At 43.0% G+C, this 25,969-nt stretch overlaps 1 protein-coding gene across 1 annotated transcript in view; it reads left to right on the top strand.

Annotated features, from left to right (window-relative positions):
* The first annotated feature begins 341 nt into the window (after positions 1-341).
* LOC139475854 (protein still life, isoform SIF type 1-like) overlaps positions 342-25,969 on the top strand; it is a 289,628-nt gene continuing 264,000 nt past the window's right edge. The window contains exon 1 of the mRNA XM_071259059.1: positions 342-413. The gene's annotated coding sequence lies outside the window, so the exon portion shown is untranslated. The remainder of the gene's footprint in view (positions 414-25,969) is intronic.

The following is a 25,969-nucleotide window of genomic DNA, read 5'->3' as shown; positions in this document are numbered from 1 at the left end:
GCGCGTGACACTCTTCTGCCTGGAGAGATAAAGAAGTCCCAGTTGTGATGAATTACAGAGATGTGCTTGATACACACTCCTAATTGTTGTGTTTTGCCATCTCTCACAACGCTGAAGTGATCATGGAGATGCACAATTGAGAATTCTAGTGCGCACACTATAAGTCCTCGCTTTCTGCCAAAATTCATTGATTTTCCCGAGCCCGTGACTGAAATAATATCGCTGCTTGCTTCTCACTCCTGTGGGAGCACCATGTGGCGAACAAGGCCGACGCCAGTTCCACAAGCCATATTTGAAATTCTGGATAATTTGTTAAATACCTTTACCTGCTGTCTACAGTTCAACATGGCGAGGAGGACTGCTAGGACATTGCTGCCGGACAGACAGGCTTTTACATAATTGGTGTTTGAGTGGTAAGTATCATGTTAATCATGTTCATTTAATCTTAACAGTTATAAATGAAAATTGTGCTTAATAAGATGGAAGTAATTTGATAATGTCATGAATAAACATCAGTGTGTTGTTGTGGGGCGTGTCCTGTGTTATCTCAGTGTGGTGGCGACAGGGAATAGTATGTCATTCACAACTTCCTGTTTGTCCTTGTAGGACATTCATACATTTCATTAACTAATAAGGGGGCGGTCTGGTAGCCTAGTAGTTAATGCTTTCACTTGTCACACCAAAGGCCTGGGTTCGATTCCCGACATGGGTGCAATGTGTGCAGCCCATTTCTGGAGTCCCCCGCCGTGATATTCCTGAAATATTGCTAAAAGCGGCGTAAAACCACTCACTCATTCACTCACTCACTCACTCACTCATTAACTGATAAAAGTGGATTATTGCTCATGCTGTCCATCACTTGTTTGCCTCAGTCAGACTCAATTATTGACACTGCTTTGATATATGAGAAATAATGCTGACTGATACAAAAACAATAGCCGCTGTTAATCTCTGTGTTACGTATCACCGAGAAACATTACCTGGGGTAACTTGAGTAAAACTGGATGATGGGAAACGGGGGGGTTCCCTGTTTGATCCCTTGATAAGTTGGGTACTAACAGGGGTCAATGTATTTTGGTGACAGCATGGAGCCTGTCAGCATTATGGTTGCATGTCTATGTTCTTCACTATTTCTGTATCAACTCTACATGTTGGCTGAAGAACGCATCTGAAGTCACCACAATTGATTTTTGTGAATTGCTGAAACGGTCATTGGAACCTTCCCTATGGCCTATTAAGAAAGGTGATCTGTCATAGCGAGTCCACCAATCCCCTTGTCGGAGGCCCTGAAGGAAGCAGCAGGCTCTGATAGCCATGGCAAGATGTTAAGGATAGGACAATTATCAGTCTCTAGCTTAGATCGATTCTGTTGTATATGTTCATGTGAAAAATGTTAGGATGACATGAGATAGTGTTTGGTGAGCATTTTAATGGTAGCTTCTTGTATCCTCATCTATACTCCGATGTATTGGTTGTGATGCTCAGATAGCCAGGTGGTTGATATACTCTGATGTATTGGTTGTGATGCTCGTACAGCCAGTTGGTTGATATACTCTGAGGTATTGGTTGTGATGCTCGTATAGCCTGTTGGTTGATATACCCTGATGTATTGGTTGTGATGCTTGTATAGCCAGTTGGTTGATATATTCGGATGTATTGGTTGTGATGCTCGTATAGCCAGTTGGTTGATATACTCTGATGTATTGGGTGTGATGCTCTGATGTATTGGTTGTGATGCTCGTATAGCCAGTTGGTTGATATATTCGGATGTATTGTTTGTGATGCTCGTATAGCCAGTGGGTCGATATACTCTGATGTATTGGTTGTGATGCTCGTATAGCCAGTTGGTCAATATGCTCTGATGTATTGGTTGTGATGCTCGTATAGCCAGTGGGTCGATATACTCTGATGTATTGGTTGTGATGCTCGTATAGCCAGTTGGTTGATATATTCGGATGTATTGGTTGTGATGCTCGTATAGCCAGTTGGTTGATATACTCTGATGTATTGGTTGTGATGCTCTGATGTATTGGTTGTGATGCTCGTAAAGCCAGTTGGTCAATATACTCCGAGGTATTGGTTGTGATGCTCGTATAGCCTGTTGGTTGATATACTATGATGTATTGGTTGTGATGCTCGTATAGCCTGTTGGTTGATATACTATGATGTATTGGTTGTGATGCTCGTATAGCCAGTGGGTTGATATACTCTGATGTATTGGTTGTGATGCTCGTATAGCCATTGGGTCGATATACTCTGATGTATTGTTTGTGATGCTCGTATAGCCTGTTGGTTGATATACTCTGATGTATTGGTTGTGATGCTCGTATAGCCAGTTGGTCGATATACTCTGATGTATTGGTTGTGATGCTCTGATGTATTGGTTGTGATGCTCGTACAGCCAGTTGGTTGATATATTCAGATGTATTGTTTGTGATGCTCGTATAGCCAGTTGGTCGATATACTCTGATGTATTGGCTGTGATGCTCGTATAGCCAGTGGGTCGATGTTCTCTGATGTATTGGTTGTGATGCTCGTATAGCCAGTTGGTTGATATACTCTGATGTATTGTTTGTGATGCTCATATAGCCAGTGGGTGGATATACTCTGATCTAATTGTTGAGATGCTGTATTGCCAGTGGGTTGATCTCCCCTATGTTGTGATGTATTGGTTGAGATGCCTGATGTATTGGTTGAGATGTCTGATGTATTGGTTGAGATGCCTGATGTATTGGTTAAGATGCCTAATGTATTGGTTTAGATGCCTGATGTATTGGTTGAGATGCCTAATGTATTGGTTTAGATGTATGATGTATTGGTCTAGATGCCTGATGTATTGGTCGAGATGCCTGATGTATTGGTCAAGATGCCTGATGTATTGGTTGAGATGCCTGATGGATTGGTTGAGATGCCAGATGCATTGGTTGAGATGTATGATGTATTGGTTGAGATGCCTGATGTATTGGTCTAGATGCCTGATGTATTGGTTGAGATGCATGATGTATTGATTGAGATGCCTGATGTATTGGTTGAGATGCCAGATGCATTGGTTGAGATGCCTGATGTATTGGTTTAGATGCCTGATGTATTGGTTGAGATGCATGATGTATTGGTTGAGATGCCAGATGCATTGGTTCATATGCCTGATGTATTGGTTGAGATGCCTGTATTTCCGTGGGACACCTCTCTCTGTTTTGATGTATTGGTTCAGATGCCAAGTATGGCCAAGGGACCTCCTCATGAATAATTCCTCCAATATCTTAAACAACTGGAATCTATAGAGAAAATGAGTTGCAGAAATGAAATTGCACAAAATTGCTGGCAACTTTTCTTGCAGGATCATGAATTATTGAGGACATTTAATTGAAGGGCCAGGGCGGAGGCATGAGGGAATATTGACAGATCAGAGAGGGGATTCCAAGTCGAGATTCGTAATCACACTATGTTAATATTTAATCGCTTCTTTTCACTTTTGGCCATTCTGTAATTGGCACACCGTCACATCCGATTAACAATAGATGGACATAGTTTAGTCACCTGAAGAAGTTGCCACGACCAGGGTGGTATCAACAAGTGCACCAGGAAGAGTGGGTTTGGATGCTCAGATTGGCTACATCATGTCAGACAATGGGAGAAAAACTCTGCATTGTGAGATAAAAGGAGTTTTTTGCCAGAGTACACTTTGTTACGACTCCGGTTGGGTTTGCAAGACTCCATGTCACGCTGACCTGGAACACTAATCTTCAGTTAGACTGTGCTACTTGCTAGTTGTCTTCGTGATTCTTGAGGGAATTCGGGGGCATGTATGCCACAAGTGTACAATAAGCTTGTGACCCTCGAAGATCTGGGGTAGAATAGGTCTTCAGCAACCTTCAGCAAAGGCGACTATGCTTGTCATGAGAGGCGACTAACGGGATTGGGTGGTCAGGCTTGCTGACTTGGTTGATGCATGTCATTGTATCCCAATTGTGTGGATCAATGCTGATGGCAATCACTGGATTCTCTGGTCCAGACTCGATTATTTACAGACCGCCGTCATATAGCTAGAATATTGCTGAGTGTGGCGTAAACAAAAACAAACAAACAAACAAACAACAATACGCTTGTTGTACAATGAGATTAGACATAGTTGGACAAAGCAAAGTAGACCTCGGACGGATTGAGAGGACCTCACTGACGGTGCTCATACTGTCGACCACTGGTTGACCTGCTTCAGACCTTCTACCACACTGCTGGCCCCTGTGATAAAACTGCAGTGATATTAATATCAGATAAAACTCTATTCATATATTTAAAGAATGAGACAGCTTCGTTGATGTGAATTCATTCACTACTAACTGAAGGGTTGAGTAAGTTTATTTACAGCAGCTCAGTTAACTCTGTTATCAGCATAAAGATAGCATCGAGTGCTCCATTGGTGCTGTACATCCCACGTCTTGGCTTGCGTTATTGTGATGTGTTTCAGCATCAACCAGGTTTCTACAAGTAACTGGTAGTAATGACACTGGTTTCATGTTAATACCATTGACATGTATGTAGGTCCCATACCATGCTGCTTCAGGTTCAGTGGCTGCCCAAGATGTGGGAGGAAAGCCTCAGATGATGTAGGTTATGGATGTGTGCCACCGTGTGAAATGAAACATTCATAGGTCTGGTTTTACAAACCAGGGATTCTGGTTGATATGAATTATTTATTTGTACCTTACAACACTGGTGCCTTACTGCTGGCCCAATCAACACTGGTGCCTTACTGCTGGCCCTGTGTCCCCATCAACACTGGTGCCTTACTGCTGGCCCTGTGTCCCCATCAACACTGGTGCCTTACTGCTGGCCCTGTGCCCCCATCAACACTGGTGCCTTACTACTGGCCCCGTGTCCCCATCAACACTGGTGCCTTAGTGCTGGCCCCGTGCCCCCATCAACACTGGTGCCTTACTACTGGCCCCCTGTCCCCATCAACACTGGTGCCTTACTGCTGGCCCCATCAACACTGGTGCCTTAGTGCTGGCCCCGTGTCCCCATCAACACTGGTGCCTTACTGCTGGCCCCGTTCCCCCATCAACACTGGTGCCTTACTGCTGGCCCCGTGCCCCCATCAACACTGGTGCCTTACTGCTGGCCCCGTTCCCCCATCAACACTGGTGCCTTACTGCTGGCCCCGTGCCCCCATCAACACTGGTGCCTTACTGCTGGCCCCGTTCCCCCATCAACACTGGTGCCTAACTGCTGGCCCTGTGTCCCCATCAACACTGGTGCCTTAGTGCTGGCCCCGTGTCCCCATCAACACTGGTGCCTTACTGCTGGCCCCGTGCCCCCATCAACACTGGTGCCTTACTGCTGGCCCTGTGTCCCCATCAACACTGGTGCCTTAGTGCTGGCCCCGTGCCCCCATCAACACTGGTGCCTTAGTGCTGGCCCCGTGTCCCCATCAACACTGGTGCCTTATTGCTGGCCCCGTGCCCCCATCAACACTGGTGCCTTACTGCTGGCCCTGTGTCCCCATCAACACTGGTGCCTTACTGCTGGCCCCGTGCCCCCATCAACACTGGTGCCTTAGTGCTGGCCCCGTGTCCCCATCAACACTGGTGCCTTACTGCTGGCCCTGTGTCCCCATCAACACTGGTGCCTTACTGCTGGCCCCGTGCCCCCATCAACACTGGTGCCTTAGTGCTGGCCCCGTGTCCCCATCAACACTGGTGCCTTAGTGCTGGCCCCGTGTCCCCATCAACACTGGTGCCTTACTGCTGGCCCTGTGTCCCCATCAACACTGGTGCCTTACTGCTGGCCCCATCAACACTGGTGCCTTACTGCCGGCCCCGTGCCCCCATCAACACTGGTGCCTTAGTGCTGGCCCCGTTCCCCCATCAACACTGGTGCCTTACTGCTGGCCCCGTGTCCCCATCAACACTGGTGCCTTACTGCTGGCCCCGTGTCCCCATCAACACTGGTGCCTTACTGCTGGCCCCGTGTCCCCATCAACACTGGTGCCTTACTGCTGGCCCCGTGTCCCCATCAACACTGGTGCCTTACTGCTGGCCCCGTGTCCCCATCAACACTGGTGCCTTACTGCTGGCCCCATCAACACAGTGATTAATTTATAAAGTCTATTCACTGCTGTAACATAATATAAACTGTAAGTATGAAGTATTTTTCTTCTATGGAGATTTCATGCAATGATTTTTGCAGGTAATATATATATAAACATATATATATATAAAATAATTATGTCCTGATTAATGTTAAGGAAATTTACTTCTGGAGAATGTCAATGTTTGATCATAATTGGAGCCACCAACTAAAACACCAAATGGCCGCCATCTCGGTGTGGGTTTGCTCTAATAACTGTCTTTAAGAGGCATTCAATTTCATTAGTGGTGTGATAATTGTGACAAATATTGGCCATCCTTGATGACTCAGATCATTAAGGCCTGTTTTTCAGATCTAATGAGACTCGAAATATTAGGGGTCAGTCGGACATAGCCCTCATGTTATTACAGGGAGCATTGATGGCTTACTTCTTTCTTCCCTTGTAATCCTTTGGAAAATGGCTTTTTGAGATCATGGCTCCATTGTGTTGCTTGGAATAAAGCTTAACACTCTGGAAGCAGTTTCCAGGGAAATACATTTAAAATGAACTCTTGAACTGGATCGGTGGAAGACTTGACATCAGAACAAGGTCAGAAGCGGTTGTGCGGAAAACGGTGCAGATGCAGTTTTTGATTATATGAAATATGGCTTTACTTATCAGCTAGTAGTCTGGTGTCAACTAGATGGGCTCTATATTGAGTGTTCTTGCCCTGGTGAAGACAATGTTCCATGATATTGATGGCATTCCGCTCTTTTGCATTCTTTTATTTGAAAGATTTGGACCAACGATGTGGAAAATTTGGTGTTCTGATTCGATCTAGTTTTATTGACTTTATGTTTATTGTCTTGATGAGATTTCATGTGGATTGTAATGCTGATTGTCATGCTAATTGCCATGCTGATCCTCATACTAACAGTCATGCTGATAGTCTTGTTGATTGTCATGCCCATTGGCCAATATCAAACTGAAACGATATAAGACACCAAGCATCTGATATTCTTTAGGGGCTAAGATTAGGGGGTAAGATTTGGGGGGTATAATTTGTTCGCGAAATTTCAGGAAAATAATTTGGCCTCCTGTTTTATGTCCTCCAAATATAACTGTTAACTGAACTTGCTGTTGTCTTGATAAAATTGATAAAATGGGTTGTGGTGAAAAAAACCCAATTTTTAGTCTCTTCCTTTCACAAAGTGTCTTGACAGTTTGTCTGTAAGTGTAGGAGATGCTTGGTCTCAAGGAGACATGCTTGTTTCAGTGTGTATCTGTGTAGTCATGTCCGATACGACTGCACGGTTAATCAGAGAAGGATTAGATTGGGATTGTTGCACTTATATATTACAGTGAGTGAGTGAGTTTGATTTTAGCTGTTTTTATCAATATTCAAGCAATATCATGGCAGGGGACACCAGAAATTGGCTTCACGCATTGTAGGAATCATGTCAGGAATCGAACCCGGGTCTTCGGCGTGACTTATATATTACAACGTACAATGAGTGAATATGTTGTTGTTTTTCCCCTTTAACCAATATTCCAGCAATATCATGGCAAGGAACACGAGAAATGGGCTTCATACATTGTACCCATGCTGGGATTCGAACCGAGATCTTTGGCGGGACAACGGACGCTTTAATCACTAGGCTACCCCACCACCCCCAATGCACAATGAACGTGTGTATGTGGCTGCTTGTTCTAGTCCTCACTAATGCCAGTGCTAGCACACCAAGATACCATGTTGCCGTTTAACATGGACACCCCACTCAGACACAGTATATTGACTTCAATGAGCCAACCACTCCCTGTATATTCCCTTATTGACAAGCACCAGGCAGGGAAACAACAAGTACCATCTTTTAATGTCATCAGGTATGACAAGGTCAAGATCAAACCAATGACAGTCCTCTTTGGACAGACACTCTATCCATTAGGCCACAGAGGTGTTCAGGTGAATCAGAAAATATAACTGGTTTTACTATTTATTATTGTCATGTCATTGACTTTAAGATCAGCATGCAAAGTCCTTGGTGCTTTCTATTGATTAAACTGTAAATTATAGTTCAGTAATAAGTGTGTGTAAATAATTGCTTTTCATCCTTTTCATTTATTAGGATATTCTTAGAGGCAATTTTAATGTAAAAAACAACTTCTTTGATGTTTGGAACAAAATTAATCACTTGGCACAACAATTCTTCGATTCTGATATTCATGGGCCATGTTGAGGTGTTATTACTTTATGAAATATGAAAGTGATGACGTCACAAAGGACATTTTATAAAAAATATACCCTTTTTCGTCTAAACGAATTTGATCCATAGCTGACCTGTGGTGAACTTACTCATGTATTGTGAACGCTGATGGGAAAAGTAATTTGAAGTTGTAAATGTCTTTAACAGCGGTAACCATGGCGTTACTTTACCATCTCCACAGAAGATGTCTGTACAACACAGAATGCATCGCCTGAGTCAAGTTAAGATAACAATTTGTTGCAGAATAAACCAGTACAGTAGTATCAGCATTCTTTACATGCAACACAGTATTTGAAGTTGGTGATCGGTGGTGTGGAAACATGAATCTCACCTGCTGATTGTCAACTTTACAAAGTGTTTTATTCCCTTTTCTATTATGTTTTTTATCTATTTGGGATGCTGTTGTGGAAGTTTCTTCTCTAGGTCTACCCAAGGCCAATAGGTAGAACAGACTCCCTGAACCATCTTGTCTTGAGAGCCAACTAATGAACTGGAAAAAAGGAAAGTGAACTTTTTTAATACCGGGGTATTTAATGACAATGCAAAGGTTTTAAGCCAAATATAGTAATTATCATATTTTCATCACAATGTTTTACAAAAGCAAGGCAGGAGGCATTTACAGATATATATTTATATTTATCCTACCTCACACATGAATGTCAGATTCTGATTGGCTGAGACCCATTCTGTTATTGTCGATGTGTCCTGCTGATATGTAAGGTTAATATCTTATGGCCCCTGCTCGAATTGCCAAACTGGTAGTTAGTATTACATTTGCAACATACCAACCTCCATTTTTTATCTCAAATTAATTATGTAAGACACCAGACCCGTGAAGATCCGGGGTTGAATAGGCCTTCAGCAACCCATGCTTGCCGTAAAAGGCGACTATGCTTGTCGTAAGAGGCGACTAACGGGATCGGGTGGTCAGGCTCGCTGACTTGGTTGATGCATGTCATCAATCCCAATTGCGTGGATCGATGCTTATGATATCAATCACTGGATTGTCTGGTCCAGACTCGATTATTTACAGACTGCCGTCATATAGCTGGAATATTGCTGAGTGTGGCGTTAAACAACAAACCAACCAACCAGATATTTGCAATATTTTCCAAATGAAATAGATCTAGGGGGAACAGCTCTAACTTTTTTTCTGTCATCTGATCTAAATGCCTGTGAAAAGTGTGGTTTTCTTACCGACTGAGACCAAAGCATGAATGTATACGACATACCTGCAATAAAGTTAGCTGGGGCTTGGGGAACATAAACTAACATAGAGGGTATGTCAGCCAATGTCCCGGTAGAGACCGGAGGACAACATATAATATATAATAAAGAAATTAATCGTGAACCAACCTTTATGAACTTTTAAAAAAAATTTTGCCTCTTGCAACTAAACGTGAGGAACAAGATATCTGTAAAACAAAAAACATATTTTAGGCCTTACTAGGCGATATTTTACAGCACTATCAAAATATCTGTAACCTCAGACCTGAATCCTTTGGGGGACAAACTGGCAGCCCTTGTATGTCATAGCCATACTGGTAATTGATGCTTTCAGTATCATCGATAGTTAATCTGTGTGAGACCATGGACCTAAACACCGAGAAGCAATTGCACTGTGCAAGAGATGTGATATTGTTAAATATTGCTGACTATGCTAAAAACGCAATTGCACTGTGCAAGAGATGTGATATTGTTAAGTATTGCTGACTATGCTAAAAACGCAGTTGCTCTGTGCAAGAGATGTGATATTGTTAAATATTGCTGCCTATGCTGAAAGCACAATTGCACTGTGCAAGAGATGTGATCTTGTTCAACATTGCTGACTATGCTAAAAACTATGTGATATTGTTAAATATAGCTGCCTATGCTGAAAACACAATTGCACTGTGCAAGAGACGTGATCTTGTTCAACATTGCTGATTATGCTAAAAACACAATTACACTGTGCAAGAGATGTGATATTGTTAAATATTGCTGACTATGCTAAAAACGCAGTTGCTCTGTGAAAGAGATGTTATATTGTTAAGTATTGCTGACTATGCTAAAAACGCAATTGCACTGTGCATGAGATGGGATATTGTTAAATATTGCTGCCTATGCTGAAAGCACAATTGCACTGTGCAAGAGATGTGATCTTGTTCAACATTGCTGACTATGCTAAAAACTATGTGATATTGTTAAATATAGCTGCCTATGCTGAAAACACAATTGCACTGTGCAAGAGATGTGATCTTGTTCAACATTGCTGATTATGCTAAAAACACAATTACACTGTGCAAGAGATGTGATATTGTAAAATATTGCTGACTATGCTAAAAACGCAATTGCACTGTGCAAGAGATGGGATATTGTTAAATTTTGCTGACTATGCTAAAACACAATTGCACTGTGCAAGAGATGTGATATTGTTAAACATTGCTGACTGCTAAAAATGCAATTGCACTGTGCAAGAGATGGGATATTGTTAAATATTGCTGACTGTGCTAAAAACACAATTGCACTGTGCAAGAGATGTGATCTTGTTAAATATTGCTGCCTATGCTGAAAACACAATTGCATTGTGCAAGAAATGTGATCTTGTTAAATATAGCTGCCTATGCTGAAAACACAATTGCACTGTGCAAGAGATGTGATCTTGTTCAACATTGCTGATTATGCTAAAAACACAATTACACTGTGCAAGAGATGTGATATTGTTAAATATTGCTGACTATGCTAAAAACGCAGTTGCTCTGTGCAAGAGATGTTATATTGTTAAATATTGCTGACTATGCTAAAAACGCAATTGCACTGTGCATGAGATGGGAAATTGTTAAATATTGCTGCCTATGCTGAAAGCACAATTGCACTGTGCAAGAGATGTGATCTTGTTCAACATTGCTGATTATGCTAAAAACACAATAACACTGTGCAAGAGATGTGATATTGTTAAATATTGCTGACTATGCTAAAAACGCAATTGCACTGTGCAAGAGATGGGATATTGTTAAATTTTGCTGACTATGCTAAAACACAATTGCACTGTGCAAGAGATGTGATATTGTTAAACATTGCTGACTGCTAAAAATGCAATTGCACTGTGCAAGAGATGGGATATTGTTAAATATTGCTGACTATGCTAAAAACACAATTGCACTGTGCAAGAGATGTGATCTTGTTAAATATTGCTGCCTATGCTGAAACACAATTGCATTGTGCAAGAAATGTGATGTTGTTAAATATTGCTGCCTATGCTGAAAACACAATTGCGCTGTGCAAGAGATGTGATCTTGTTAAATATTGCTGATTATGCTGAAAACACAATTGCGCTGTGCAAGAGATGTGATCTTGTTCAACATTGCTGACTATGCTAAAAACTATGTGATATTGTTAAATATAGCTGCCTATGCTGAAAACACAATTGCACTGTGCAAGAGATGTGATCTTGTTCAACATTGCTGATTATGCTAAAAACACAATTACACTGTGCAAGAGATGCGATAATTGTTAAATATTGCTGACTATGCTAAAAACGCAATTGCACTGTGCATGAGATGGGATATTGTTAAATTTTGCTGACTATGCTAAAAACGCAATTGCACTGTGCAAGAGATGGGATATTGTTAAATATTGCTGACTATGCTAAAAGCGCAATTGCACTGTGCAAGAGATGGGATATTGTTAAATATTGCTGACTATGCTAAAAGCGCAATTGCACTGTGCAAGAGATGGGATATTGTTAAATATTGCTGACTCATATCTTGCTTATTGTACTCAAACTAATTCTCTCCATAAAGTTATTTCATTATGAATCCTACAAGTGATTTTGAATCCTACATTTACCATGTTAACAACTAGGGCTGGGATGATACACCAATTGTGCGATCTGATACGCATCAAGACACCTTACTCACGATGAGATATGTATCACGATACTTGTATGTGCTCGTATCTGTGGTGCGTAAGTCATCTTTTTCAAAGACAGGATGGCCAAATATACCTGGCACACTGATGATTTACAGTTGGCAGTGTCAAGTATGGCTAAATGAATGAAAATATTTAAGTTTTCACTATTAACTTGTGCTACTGATAAGTGTTTATTTGAACAGTGATTAAAGCGAACATTTAAGGTCAGAATCGATACTTTTTACTTTTTGTGCAACTGTGATTGATACTTGTATCAAGAAGTACAAAATCACGATCCATTGATGCATCGGTGAATCATCCCACCACTATTTACAACATCAAGTCATGTCAGCAAAGCAAACAATTTAGTAATACAATTTATTGAATAAACTATCTTCATAAACTTGATTTATCATGCAGTTTTAGCCCAAATGAAATATGGTAGGTGTTATTGTATAGAAGTGGTATGAACATCGACCAAACCCAATATGTTTATTTTCTGAAGCTGTATTCCAGAGTGAGCATGTTTTGATGTGTCCTCGAGTGATCCGCTCACCCTACAGTGTTGTACATCACACTCAAATCTGGCCCCAAATCCAGCGTTATCTGCAACTGCATCTCCGTAACAGCTGGAATGAATTTCTGCTTCAAAGGCCTTCTATGATTTCCTTGTCTCATTCTACCTTTGACAAGGACCACCTTTCTGAAAGAGAAATTTCCTTTAACATTTGGTCAATAATTTGATTGAGTGAATGGATTACAGAGTTTTATTGAATTACTGGGGAATCTTGGATCAGTGCTGATGACAGTGGAACAGACAGTCAATGTTGGGCCTGTTTGTCATCGTGATTGGTGCCATTAATTTCATTCCACCAATCGAGGGATATGGCACTGAAGACGCTGATACTGATCATGTGTTTTGTTTGGGGGTCATGTTCCGGAATACGAATATAATCAGGGCAATCCAGTCCTGTGGTCCTGTGGTCCTGTGGTCCTGTGATGCACAGGTCACAAATCAGGTGAAGTTCAGCAACGTTGGTCTCGGAGAGTAGTTGGATGGGTGACCACGTTCAGCAGCTTGACTCCTGAGAGTTTCTAGGGCTGCGGTCCTTCCCCACACTGAAGCACATGTAAGACATGTGGCATCTTCTTGGGCAAGTGACTTTGTTCAAAATGTGCCTCTGTTCATCCAGCAGTGAATGGGTACCCGGTAGAATGAGATGGCAAAGTGGTTGTTAACCTTCTAGTGCCTAACTGGCAGCTTGGGTTTTATACTCCCCAAGGAGCTGAGAATGATTCTTGAGTACACGCTGATCCAGTTATTATTATGATACAAATTAAAATAAAAATGCAGCAAAGAGGTTTTGGGTGATCCTGGTGTGACAGAAGCATGTATATTATCATGGGTTTTTCCCTGATTATGTTTCTAGGTTTGTCAGCGCCATTCTCGTCCTAGTTGTTTTCATCAAGGTGGCAAACTCACTTACTCCTTGTGAGTTGAGGTGTAATGGGGTTTAATGGTTATTTCCCTGACACACTGTGATATAACTAGAATGCTGTTAAACCAACTCACTGACTCACTGACTCACTGACTGACTCACTCACTGACTGACTCACTCACTGACTGACTGACTGACTGACTCACTCACTCACTGACTGACTCACTCACTGACTCACTCACTCACTGACTCACTCACTCACACACTCACTCACACACTCACCTGCCTGCCCAAAACCCACCCACCCACTCACTCACTCACTCACTCACTCACTCAGTGTCTAACCAGATCTCCAGCTATGCTGTTGTCTGAGATGACAGAATATACCACTCTACTTTTGTTAGGGATATTCTGCACATCATGGTGGGGACTGAACTGCTTGGAGATGTTGTCCTACATTCATGATAATCTATTGTCTCTGGCTCATGTCTTGCTTTGTCTCAAGTTTGATGAAACATAAGTAAATATTTCCAAGAGTTGTTTATGCTTGTCATAAGAGGTGACTCTGCTTGTCATAAGAGGTGACTATGCCTGTCATAAAAGGTGACTATGCTTGTCATAAAAGGTGACTATGCTTGTCATAAGAGGCGACTATGCTTGTCATAAGAGGTGACTATGCTTGTCATAAGAGGCGACTATGCTTGTCATAAGAGGTGACTATGCTTGTCATAAGAGGCGAATATACTTGTCATGAGAGTTCTTTATGCTTGTCATAAGAGGTGACGATGCTTGTCATAAGAGGTGACTATGCTTGTCATAAGAGGCGACTATGCTTGTCATGAGAATTGTTTATGCTTGTCATAAGAGGTGACTATGCTTGTCATAAGAGGCAACTATGCTTGTCATGAAGGTTGTTTATGCTTGTCCTAAAAGGTGACTATGCTTGTCATAAGAGGCGACTATGCATGTCATGAGAGGTGACTATGCTTGTCATAAGAGGCGACTATGCTTGTCATAAGAGGTGACTATGCTTGTCATAAGAGGTGACTATGCTTGTCATAAGAGGTGACTATGCTTGTCATAAGAGGCGACTATGCTTGTCATAAGAGGTGACTATGCTTGTCATAAGAGGCAACTAATGGGATCAGGTGGTCAGGCTTGCTGACTTATTAGCTGCATGTCATCATATCCCAAATGTGTGGATCGATGCTCATGATATCGATCACTGGGTTGTCTGGCCCAGACTCGATTAATTACAGGTGTTACCATATATTATGAAGCAATAAGGTAAAATGAGGTATTTGGGATGTGTGCAGCTAATAAAAATGAGTTAGTGAGTGAGTGAGTGAGTGAGTGTGGTTTTATGCAGCAATATTCCAGCAATATTCCAGCAATATCACGGCGGGGGACACCAGAAATGGGCTTCACACATTGTTCCAATATCGGGAATCGAACCCGGGTCTTTGGCGTGATGAGCGAACGCTTTAACCACTAGGCAACCCGACCGCTCCGCAGCTAATAAGATATTCACATGTAATGTAATTGTATATGTGATCTGAAATGGCTAGAAGCTGCTCACAGATGCATATTTACAAAGAAGGATGTTTTTTCTTCTTCATTGAAGGAAAATAAGTCCCAAGTTGAGTAGTTGTTTCTCCCAACCTTGACACCTAATGCAACAGTGTAATATTCCAAAAAAAGGGATTGCATAATTGGAAAAAGTCAATATTTATAATACAAAAGATAAATTGAACCCTTTCAAACCCACAGCTATATATTCCTCTGAAATGCAATTTGAGAATTTCAATGTGAGCGCTGAGAAAAACAAAATCACATTTGCTGGCCCTGACAGTGTATTTTAAGGCAGGTATTTGAATATAAATCTTGTTAGATCTGATCAGCAAGGATTAACATTCCAATCAAGCCATGGAGAGTCAGCAGCAATTGCTAATTATAGATATTGATTTTGTCGATGATGTCTCGGGTAAATCTCGGTTTGAGACTTTTTGTTTGCATAAGTGGAGAAGAAATGGTTATAAAATTGGCCATAAGTGAATTTAGTGTTTAATTAGGTGCATAATTCATGCAGTCGATTTCATGTATTTTCATGGAAATTGTATTAGAATTTGAATGATGTTATCGATGGAAGCTATACTTGCATCATTCGGTTTGTCGATGGATTGGAAGTATCTCTTGGAGTGACTTTGAATGAGTTAGGCTTCAACCAATGTTGAACAATGTTTTAGTTTATCATATAAAACTGATGAAGCATATCTCCCAGGACATTTTGAAGCAATGAAATTGAGACACAAAGCTTTGCAGACCATTGTGACATCATTGGTAACCATGACATCACAGTCAAGTGACATCACAAATCTCTTAGCCACTGAAATAGCTGATGCACTATTTCAAACTGAAAAGACCTATGAACATCCGGGGTAGAATAGGTCTTCAGCAACCCATGCTTGCCATAAAAGGTGACTATGCTTGTCGTAAGAGGCGACTGTGCTTGTCGTAAGAGGCGACTGACGGGCTCAGGTGGTCAGGCTCGCTAACTCGGTTGATACATGTCATCATATCCCATTTGCGTGGATCGATGTTCATGATGTCAATCACTGGATTGGCTGGTCCAGACTTGATCATTTACAGACCACCGTCATATAGCTGGAATATTGCTGAGTGCGGTGTTAAACAACAAACAAACAAACAAACACAAACTGAAAAGATTGGATAAATGTGAAAAAATTCTTGACGCTCTTGGATATTTCAAACACAAAGAATAATAATGATGTAGAGTGTATTTGAGTGGGATTTGAACCCATTCAATTCTTTTAAAAGTGTTGGAGTTTCCATGGTGATCAATGTTCATTGGTGTGATAGAGTACTGTATTTCCTTGAGTATAGTGTGCACCCGAGTATAATGCGCACCCTCCTCTAGTGCGATGACATAGAATCGTCAAACTACAATAAATGTGACTTTTAACGAGTCAAAGTATGGCATTTATGATATATGTATCCATTCTTTGTCAACTAAAGTTTGTTTCAAGGTGTCAATAGCGGTAATCTCACCATGGTTGCTGTTAATAACGGTGAGTTGTGCCATCTTCCAATCGCTTCACACACGATTTCGCTGAAATTAATTAAAACAATATCAAAAGGAATTTTGAATAAATTAATGAAATAAGTTACAAACACAAGTCCAGATATACAAAGAACACTTTTTATAGCCAGACAGTGCAATTACATGATTAATTTGCGTACTCCAGTATGGATTTGTTGACATGGTATTTCCGGTGTTACGTGCTCACAGTAACGTCTTTGCATTGGGAGAAAAAACATCAAAATACATTACGGCATGTATAATGTGCACCCCTTTCTACAGAGTTGTGTTTTTTGGAGAAAAAAAGTGCGGACTATACTCAAAATATGGTATACAATGAGAAGAATGGTAAGAATTTATCTTGAAGTCAACTCTGTTCCACCCCGGCTGTGAAGTCCCTTGGCAGCATTTCCTACTGTCATTCCTGAAACTTGAGTCTCACATGATCCCTGGCCCTCATTCCTGTATCGAATTGTTTTCACACAAGAAAATCCAATCTCTGAAGACACTAATTAGAATCTGTGTTGGTCCCAGATTCCAACCGAGTCAGAACTCTGGTGACAATTTTAATCTGATGTTTGAAGGATGTTGTGGTCAACCCTTGTGTGGTACATGAAGCTTGTGTATTTTTCTACTGCATTTTTAAGTCAACTCCTGAACAAAACTCACTAATGACAATACGTTTTATGAAGTAATGTATAAGTGGGTTTTTTAATGTTAATGTTAATATTTTTTTCATATAGTGATGAAAAATAAACCCAATTCTCTCTCAGGAACCATCTCGCAGCCATGATCAGATGAGTTAGCATTAATTTTTGATAGCACAGTGGATACCGTGGATATATGCTCACGCTATCAACCACATGTTTGCTTGTTGTAGACTTCCTTGTAGTGTGTAATATCTACATTATATCTTCATGTAAATATGATTCACATTTTTTCAATGTCTATGATTTTGAGATCTTAATTCATTGAGGTGCATATTGATTTTCAAAAGGGGTCTTGCAAATTATATTTTGAAATTTTAATTTAAAACTTAACTGCCAAGCATATGTATATATACTCACCGCCAAGAGGCGCAAACTATAGAAACATGTGAAGAAATATGTAAGTTAAGAGATGTTTCCAATGTGTACCAATTAATGGCAAAACTAACAATCAGTCAAGGGTTACGACAGAGTGTGTTTATTCTTATCATGATATGCTGCACATGATTTCCAAACTGTGCATGCTAATCCTGCACGAGACAAATGGTGCATCTCGAGTCATGGATCTGTGACGTCACATGTGATGCATTCATGAGCGTCGATTCACACAGCATAACAGTATGTTTCGTTTGTGCATATAACCAATCTAATATCTCTTGAATATGAGTAAGTCTTCATATATTAACCAACATGAATGGTATTCACATTTCTTTTGTCGGTGAGTGTATATATACATGTACATATATTCAATTATAAATTGACTGGTAGGCATGGACCCCTAGTTCCCGAAGAGTCCGTGTATCTGCTACACCAGTCTACATCACGTGATCAGAACCTCCGCCATGGAGACCCACCACAGCACCAACTAATCGTTCCCCGTTCCTGTAAGTCTTGGAGAATTCTCCAAGGAGTGGCGCCATGAGAATGTGGCTCCAAGATACACTGTGCAATGATGATATGGACATCCTTCCACTAATGGTCTTTGCATTCGAGAGGTTTGGTCAAATCGACAACAGTGTCTGCGGTCTTGCGACAGTGAGATATTGGTGCATGTACTGTGTTGCGGCCCACTAATCTCACGGGACTAATTTCAAGGGGGTCTTCTTTTGGCTGATGAAGAGCCAGGAAATGGTCACATGATCGAGCAGGCAGGCTATAAATCCCTTCAGCCAATCAGAGAGTGGCTAGCTTGCCAACCGTGCCATGATGCATGGGAATTGCTTCTTTGGTGATTGTCTTGCCAGATTGAATGGGATGAGGAGAGATTTATGGTCATATCGGTGTCATAAATGCAGGTTTTGTGCAGACTGTATCGCTGTTTATCTGCTCATTCTGTGAGGGGAAATTAAGGCAAGATCTAAATTGTGACTGTCTGTGACGTGAACATCTTTGTTATTATCTCTGAAACCTGGGGCAATGTGCATATATCAGAAACTAAGGGTAACATGTCTCAGAAACTGAGGGTAACGTGCCTCAGAAACTAAGGGTAACATGTCTCAGAAAGAAGCTAAGTGTAACATGTCTCAGAAAGAAGCTAAGTGTAACATGTCTCAGAAACTAAGGGAAACATATCTCAGAAACTAAGGGTAACATGTCTCAGGAAGATGCTAAGTGTAACATGTCTCAGAAACTAAGGGTAACATGTCTGAGAAACTAAGGGTAACATATCTCAGAAACTAAGGGTAACATGTCTCAGAAACTAAGTGTAACATGTCTCAGAAACTAAGGGTAACATGTCTGAGAAACTAAGGGTAATATGTCCAAGAAACTAAGGGTAACATGTCCCAGAAGCTGAGGGTAACATGTGTCTCAGAAACTAAGGGTGACATGTGTCTCAAAAACCAAGGGTAACATGTGTCTCAGAAACTAAGGGGAACGTATGTGTTTATACAAAACTAAGGGTAACATGTGCTCAGTTGCAGGGTAAAATGGGGTTTAATGTCGCGTCCAAGATTATTACACATATATTGCGACATGCTTGCATGTGTGTGTGTTACTGCTTGTTCTAGTTTGCCAACTGAGATAGCATGCCACAGTTTAACATGAATACCCCACTCAGACACAGTATACTGACTCCAAGCCTCCAAGTCCTTGTATTAGCCCCGTAATGCCGAGCACCAGGCAGGGTGTCAACAAGTACCATCTTGTAACGTCTTTTGCTATAACGCAGCCGGGTTTTACACCAATTGAACAATATTCCAATTATATGTCAGCTTGGTATGGGAGGAAAGCCCAAAGTGATACAGGACTTAGACGTTTACCACTTTGGGGAGACACACAAGCACTGGCACGGTGCTACCAAACCTAGAACCATTTACAATATGAACTGGGATTTGAACCCAGGATCATAGTCTTAGGTTCTGGCATGCCCAAGGGATGCAACTCTGCACAGCAATTTTGTGGTACTTTCGACGAGTGGGCCACGCTGCCCCCAGTAATAAGATGGGTAGATGACATCAGGATGAGGGAGTGGCTAAAAAGGATGCTAGGCATTAGTGCCAGATCTAATTTGAACACAGGAGGCGAGGCTTGGTAGCTGAGTGGGTTAAGCCTTCCCTTGTCACACCGAAAACCCTGGTTTGATTCCCCGTGTGAGAAGCCCATTCCTGCAGGCAGTATCCCAACTGGAATACTGTAAATCGTGAAATTAATGCGTCTCCAAAAGAATGCGACCACTTGACCCTAGCCAAAAATGCGACAAAATATGAATGCGACACCCCCTCCTCTCAAGCATCAGTGGATTTCTATCTAAAGATGTCCTCAGTCAGGTTTAGAATCCTCACCTTAATCCAACCTTACATTAATCCAATCACACACCAAATAGCACCGCTTATTAGCGCTGAGTAAAGTACTTCCGCGAAAAACAATACATGCGCACTGGTTCGTGTCGGCCTTTGACGCAGTCGCTAAGAACAAAGGGTGGCGTCTGTCTGGACTTGAAGGTGTGATCAGTGATGACATGAGTGAGTAGAACTCTTGTCTTGACCCCAGCAGTGACAATTCACAGTATGTAATTAGTGTTTGAATGACATTGTTTATATACTTTATATACAAGTGCTGCTCTATAAACAGTGGTGTGGAATACATCAGCGTATGTCTAAGTTGGTATTTTTGCTATCCAAAATGTCTTATTGTTGATATAAATGCGTTGTTGAAAAATGCAAGCAAAGACCACTCGCATTTTTCGCATTTAATTCATGCTCTGGTTAATTTCAAGATTTACAGTATATGGCTGTGATATTGATAGAAGCAGTATACAACGTTACACACACACTGAAGATGCTGAGTTTGTTTGGCAGTGTCGAAAACACACACCACATTGCAATACGTTGAATTACTGTTTTTGTGATCTGAAGTCATTTATATTAAACACAGCAGTAAACAATGTTCACTCATACTGCTACATCTTCCTGTATTTCTGTCCAGGACCATACAGAAGTGTGAACTCCAGTTTTTACGTTTAGAAAATATCAGAAATGTTTTACGCTTGACTGTTCTACCCTAGGTACTATCTCAAATGAACTTTCTCACTTTAACTACACCTATTTCTAGCTGACTAATCGAAACCTGAAAAGTATAGTTCAGGTTCAATGACCTTGACATTTAAAGAAGCTGCGATACATTTACAATGATGGATAAAACATTGATCAATAAACGAACAGTTGGGAACAGAGCAAATATGTTCAAACTGAATAACCTTTCTTTCTGTTAACTGGTTAACCTTTCAAAATGATTTTTTTAATACACTTATGTTTGTCTTTTAGAAAGTTCTTATTTTTGTTGGGAAGTTTTGTGTATTTTTCTAAAAAACAAATGTATGTATTGATTAGGGTTCAAAGAAACGATGGTTGTGTAACTAACGACAAATCAAGTAATTCCTGCCCCAGTGATTGTGCATGTGTGCAGGAATATTGTATTAATGTGATTAGCTTGTACTAGCGGCGAGTGGTAGGGTGCACTGTGGATATGTCACAGGCTTGTGATCAGGTCACCATTCCACAAAGCGATCTTAGCGCTACGACTATCGTAAGCCAGTGTTAAAGTATGGGAGTTACGATCACCTTAGCTAAGATTGCTTTGTGGAACGGGGCCCTGGAACCCGTTCCACAAAGCGATCTTAGTGCTAAGTTGGTCGTAACTCCCATACTTCAGCATAGGCTTACGATCAACGTAGCACTAAGATCGCTTTGTGGAACGGGTCCCTGGTCGTTTATTATAAGGGGGGCAATGAGATTAAGTGAGGTCATGAAAAAAATAAGATGCCAAAAAGAAGGGAGGGGGGTTGGGGAGGGTGGTAGCCAAGATGTATCACAACTATCAGGGTGGGGGAAAGAAAAAATGACAGGTATAATTTTTCAAATAAATGAATTATTAATTTGAAAATTATGTTTGGACAGGTCATGTATTATAGGGAGGGGGCTGTCATGAAACAATGTTACATATTTAGGGGTTGCATAAACAAAATGGGGAAAGGGGTTATTGGGAAAATATGACACGGTTTGCCATCAGTGTTTGAAATAAATGCCTGCCTGTGCGACCGTGCCAGGTAGATCTCGTGTCGGGCGTAGTTTAAAATTGTATGGGTCCTTATCACCTGCATTAAATCTAGAGGTCGATTTATTTCTCACAATAAGCCGCAGTTTTTTAAATGAGGGTCTGAAGAGTTGAGTCAGGGCCTGCAGCTTCTCAAGTCTGTTGGTCCTGATGCCTGACTGGCAATATATTTTATTTCAAGCATTGTTCCCCAACCAACCACCCAACCTCCGATAATAAATGATTTTTATTGTTGGGGAATTTGTTAGAGAGTTAAGGGAGTGAGCTGTTATTATTGGCAGGTGTCATCCTCATGTATGCAGGGCATTGTATCTCCATTCTTTTATGTCAAACACCCTGGGCCTTGGGTATTGATCATTAGAGTGAGTGAGTGAGGTTTTACGCCGCTTTTAGCAATATTCCAGCAATATCACGGCGGGGGACACCAGAAATGGGCTTCACACATTGTACCCATGTCGGGAATCGAACCCGGGTCTTCGACGTGACGAGCGAATGCTTAACCACTAGGCTACCCGACCGGCCCGTATTGATCATTAAAGAATGGACAGGTATATCCTGGATGATGCTCTGGTATTTGTTGGAATGAATATCATTTGGTCTTTGAATGGGCCTAGGGTATTAATCATTAGAGAATGGACAGGTATACCCTGGATAATTAAAGATGATCTGGTATATGTTGGTATGAATATCTTCTGGTCTTTGAAAGGCTTTTAGAAGTGATACACATAAGGAAGAGAATTTATGGATGTCAACTTCCTTATTATGAGGAACACAACGTTTCAGAGTATATGCTTACTCCTTCATCAAGTGAATCGATGCTAGGATGCAAAGAGCATATGTATGTACCTGTAAAGACAACAAAAGTAATAAGATAACAAAAGATGGTGTTCCCCATCTGTGGTGTTCTCCATCTGTGGTGTTCCCCATCTGTGGTGTTCTCCATCTGTGGTGTTCCCCATCTGTGGTGTTCTCCATCTGCGGTGTTCCCCATCTGCGATGTTCCCCATCTGTGATGTTCCCCATCTGCGGTGTTCCCCATCTGCGGTGTTCCCCATCTGTGATGTTCCCCATCTGTGATGTTCCCCATCTGTGGTGTTCCCCATCTGTGGTGTTCCCCATCTGCGATGTTCCCCATCTGTGATGTTCCCCATCTGTGATGTTCCCCATCTGTGGTGTTCCCCATCTGTGGTGTTCCCCATCTGCGGTGTTCCCCATCTGTGGTGTTCCCCATCTGTGATGTTCCCCATCTGTGATGTTCCCCCTCTGTGGTGTTCCCCATCTGCGGTGTTCCCCATCTGTGATGTTCCCCCTCTGTGATGTTCCCCATCTGTGATGTTCCCCATCTGTGATGTTCCCCCTCTGTGGTGTTCCCCATCTGTGATGTTCCCCATCTGCGGTGTTCCCCATCTGCGATGTTCCCCCTCTGTGGTGTTCCCCATCTGCGGTGTTCCCCCTCTGTGATGTTCCCCATCTGTGATGTTCCCCATCTGTGATGTTCCCCCTCTGTGGTGTTCCCCATCTGTGATGTTCCCCATCTGCGGTGTTCCCCATCTGCGGTGTTCCCCATCTGCGGTGTTCCCCATCTGCGATGTTCCCCCTCTGTGATGTTCCCCATCTGTGATGTTCCCCCCTCTGTGATGTTCCCCATCTGTGATGTTCCCCCTCTGTGGTGTTCCCCATCTGTGATGTTCCCCATCTGTGATGTTCCCCATCTGTGATGTTCCCCATCTGTGATGTTCCCCATCTGCGGTGTTCCCCATCTGCGGTGTTCCCCATCTGCGATGTTCCCCATCTGAGATGTTCCCCATCTGTGATGTTCCCCATCTGTGATGTTCCCCCTCTGTGGTGTTCCCCATCTGTGATGTTCCCCATCTGTGATGTTCCCCATCTGTGGTGTTCCCCATCTGTGGTGTTCCCCATCTGTGGTGTTCCCCATCTGCGGTGTTCCCCATCTGCGGTGTTCCCCATCTGCGGTGTTCCCCATCTGCGATGTTCCCCATCTGCGATGTTCCCCATCTGTGATGTTCCCCATCTGTGGTGTTCCCCATCTGCGGTGTTCCCCATCTGTGATGTTCCCCATCTGTGATGTTCCCCCTCTGTGGTGTTCCCCATCTGTGATGTTCCCCATCTGTGATGTTCCCCATCTGTGGTGTTCCCCATCTGCGGTGTTCCCCATCTGCGGTGTTCCCCATCTGTGATGTTCTCCATCTGCGGTGTTCCCCATCTGCGATGTTCCCCATCTGCGATGTTCCCCATCTGCGATGTTCCCCATCTGTGATGTTCCCCATCTGCGGTGTTCCCCATCTGCGATGTTCCCCATCTGCGGTGTTCCCCATCTGTGATGTTCCCCATCTGTGATGTTCCCCATCTGTGGTGTTCCCCATCTGTGGTGTTCCCCATCTGTGGTGTTCCCCATCTGTGATGTTCCCCATCTGTGGTGTTCCCCATCTGCGGTGTTCCCCATCTGCGATGTTCCCCATCTGCGGTGTTCCCCCTCTGTGGTGTTCCCCATCTGTGATGTTCCCCATCTGTGATGTTCCCCATCTGTGGTGTTCCCCATCTGCGGTGTTCCCCATCTGCGGTGTTCCCCATCTGTGGTGTTCTCCATCTGTGGTGTTCCCCATCTGTGATGTTCCCCATCTGTGATGTTCCCCATCTGCGATGTTCCCCATCTGCGGTGTTCCCCATCTGCGGTGTTCCCCATCTGCGGTGTTCCCCATCTGTGGTGTTCCCCCTCTGTGGTGTTCCCCATCTGTGATGTTCCCCATCTGTGGTGTTCCCCATCTGTGGTGTTCCCCATCTGTGGTGTTCCCCATCTGTGATGTTCCCCATCTGTGATGTTCCCCATCTGTGATGTTCCCCATCTGCGGTGTTCCCCATCTGCGGTGTTCCCCATCTGCGGTGTTCCCCATCTGCGATGTTCCCCATCTGCGGTGTTCCCCATCTGCGATGTTCCCCATCTGTGATGTTCCCCATCTGTGGTGTTCCCCATCTGTGGTGTTCCCCATCTGCGGTGTTCCCCATCTGCGATGTTCCCCATCTGCGGTGTTCCCCATCTGCGGTGTTCCCCATCTGCGATGTTCCCCATCTGTGATGTTCCCCATCTGCGGTGTTCCCCATCTGCGGTGTTCCCCATCTGTGGTGTTCCCCATCTGTGATGTTCCCCATCTGTGATGTTCCCCATCTGTGATGTTCCCCATCTGCGGTGTTCCCCATCTGCGGTGTTCCCCATCTGCGGTGTTCCCCATCTGTGATGTTCCCCATCTGTGATGTTCCCCATCTGTGATGTTCCCCATCTGTGGTGTTCCCCATCTGTGATGTTCCCCATCTGCGGTGTTCCCCATCTGCGATGTTCCCCATCTGCGGTGTTCCCCATCTGCGGTGTTCCCCATCTGTGATGTTCCCCATCTGTGGTGTTCCCCATCTGCGGTGTTCCCCATCTGTGGTATTCCCCATCTGCGGTGTTCCCCATCTGCGGTGTTCCCCATCTGTGATGTTCCCCATCTGCGGTGTTCCCCATCTGCGATGTTCCCCATCTGCGATGTTCCCCATCTGTGATGTTCCCCATCTGTGGTGTTCCCCATCTGCGGTGTTCCCCATCTGTGATGTTCCCCATCTGTGATGTTCCCCATCTGTGATGTTCCCCATCTGTGGTGTTCCCCATCTATGATGTTCCCCATCTGTGGTGTTCCCCCATCTGTGGTGTTCCCCATCTGTGGTGTTCCCCATCTGTGGTATTCCCCATCTGCGGTGTTCCCCATCTGCGGTATTCCCCATCTGCGGTGTTCCCCATCTGTGGTGTTCCCCATCTGCGGTGTTCCCCATCTGCGGTGTTCCCCATCTGCGGTGTTCCCCATCTGCGGTGTTCCCCATCTGCGGTGTTCCCCATCTGTGATGTTCCCCATCTGTGGTGTTCCCCATCTGTGGTGTTCCCCATCTGCGGTGTT

The sequence above is a fragment of the Haliotis cracherodii genome, unplaced genomic scaffold (assembly GCF_022045235.1).
Source record: "Haliotis cracherodii isolate W230 unplaced genomic scaffold, xgHalCrac1.p SCAF_3, whole genome shotgun sequence".
Classification (NCBI taxonomy): Eukaryota; Metazoa; Mollusca; class Gastropoda; order Lepetellida; family Haliotidae; genus Haliotis; species Haliotis cracherodii.
This window is presented reverse-complemented; position numbering and strand designations above follow the sequence as displayed.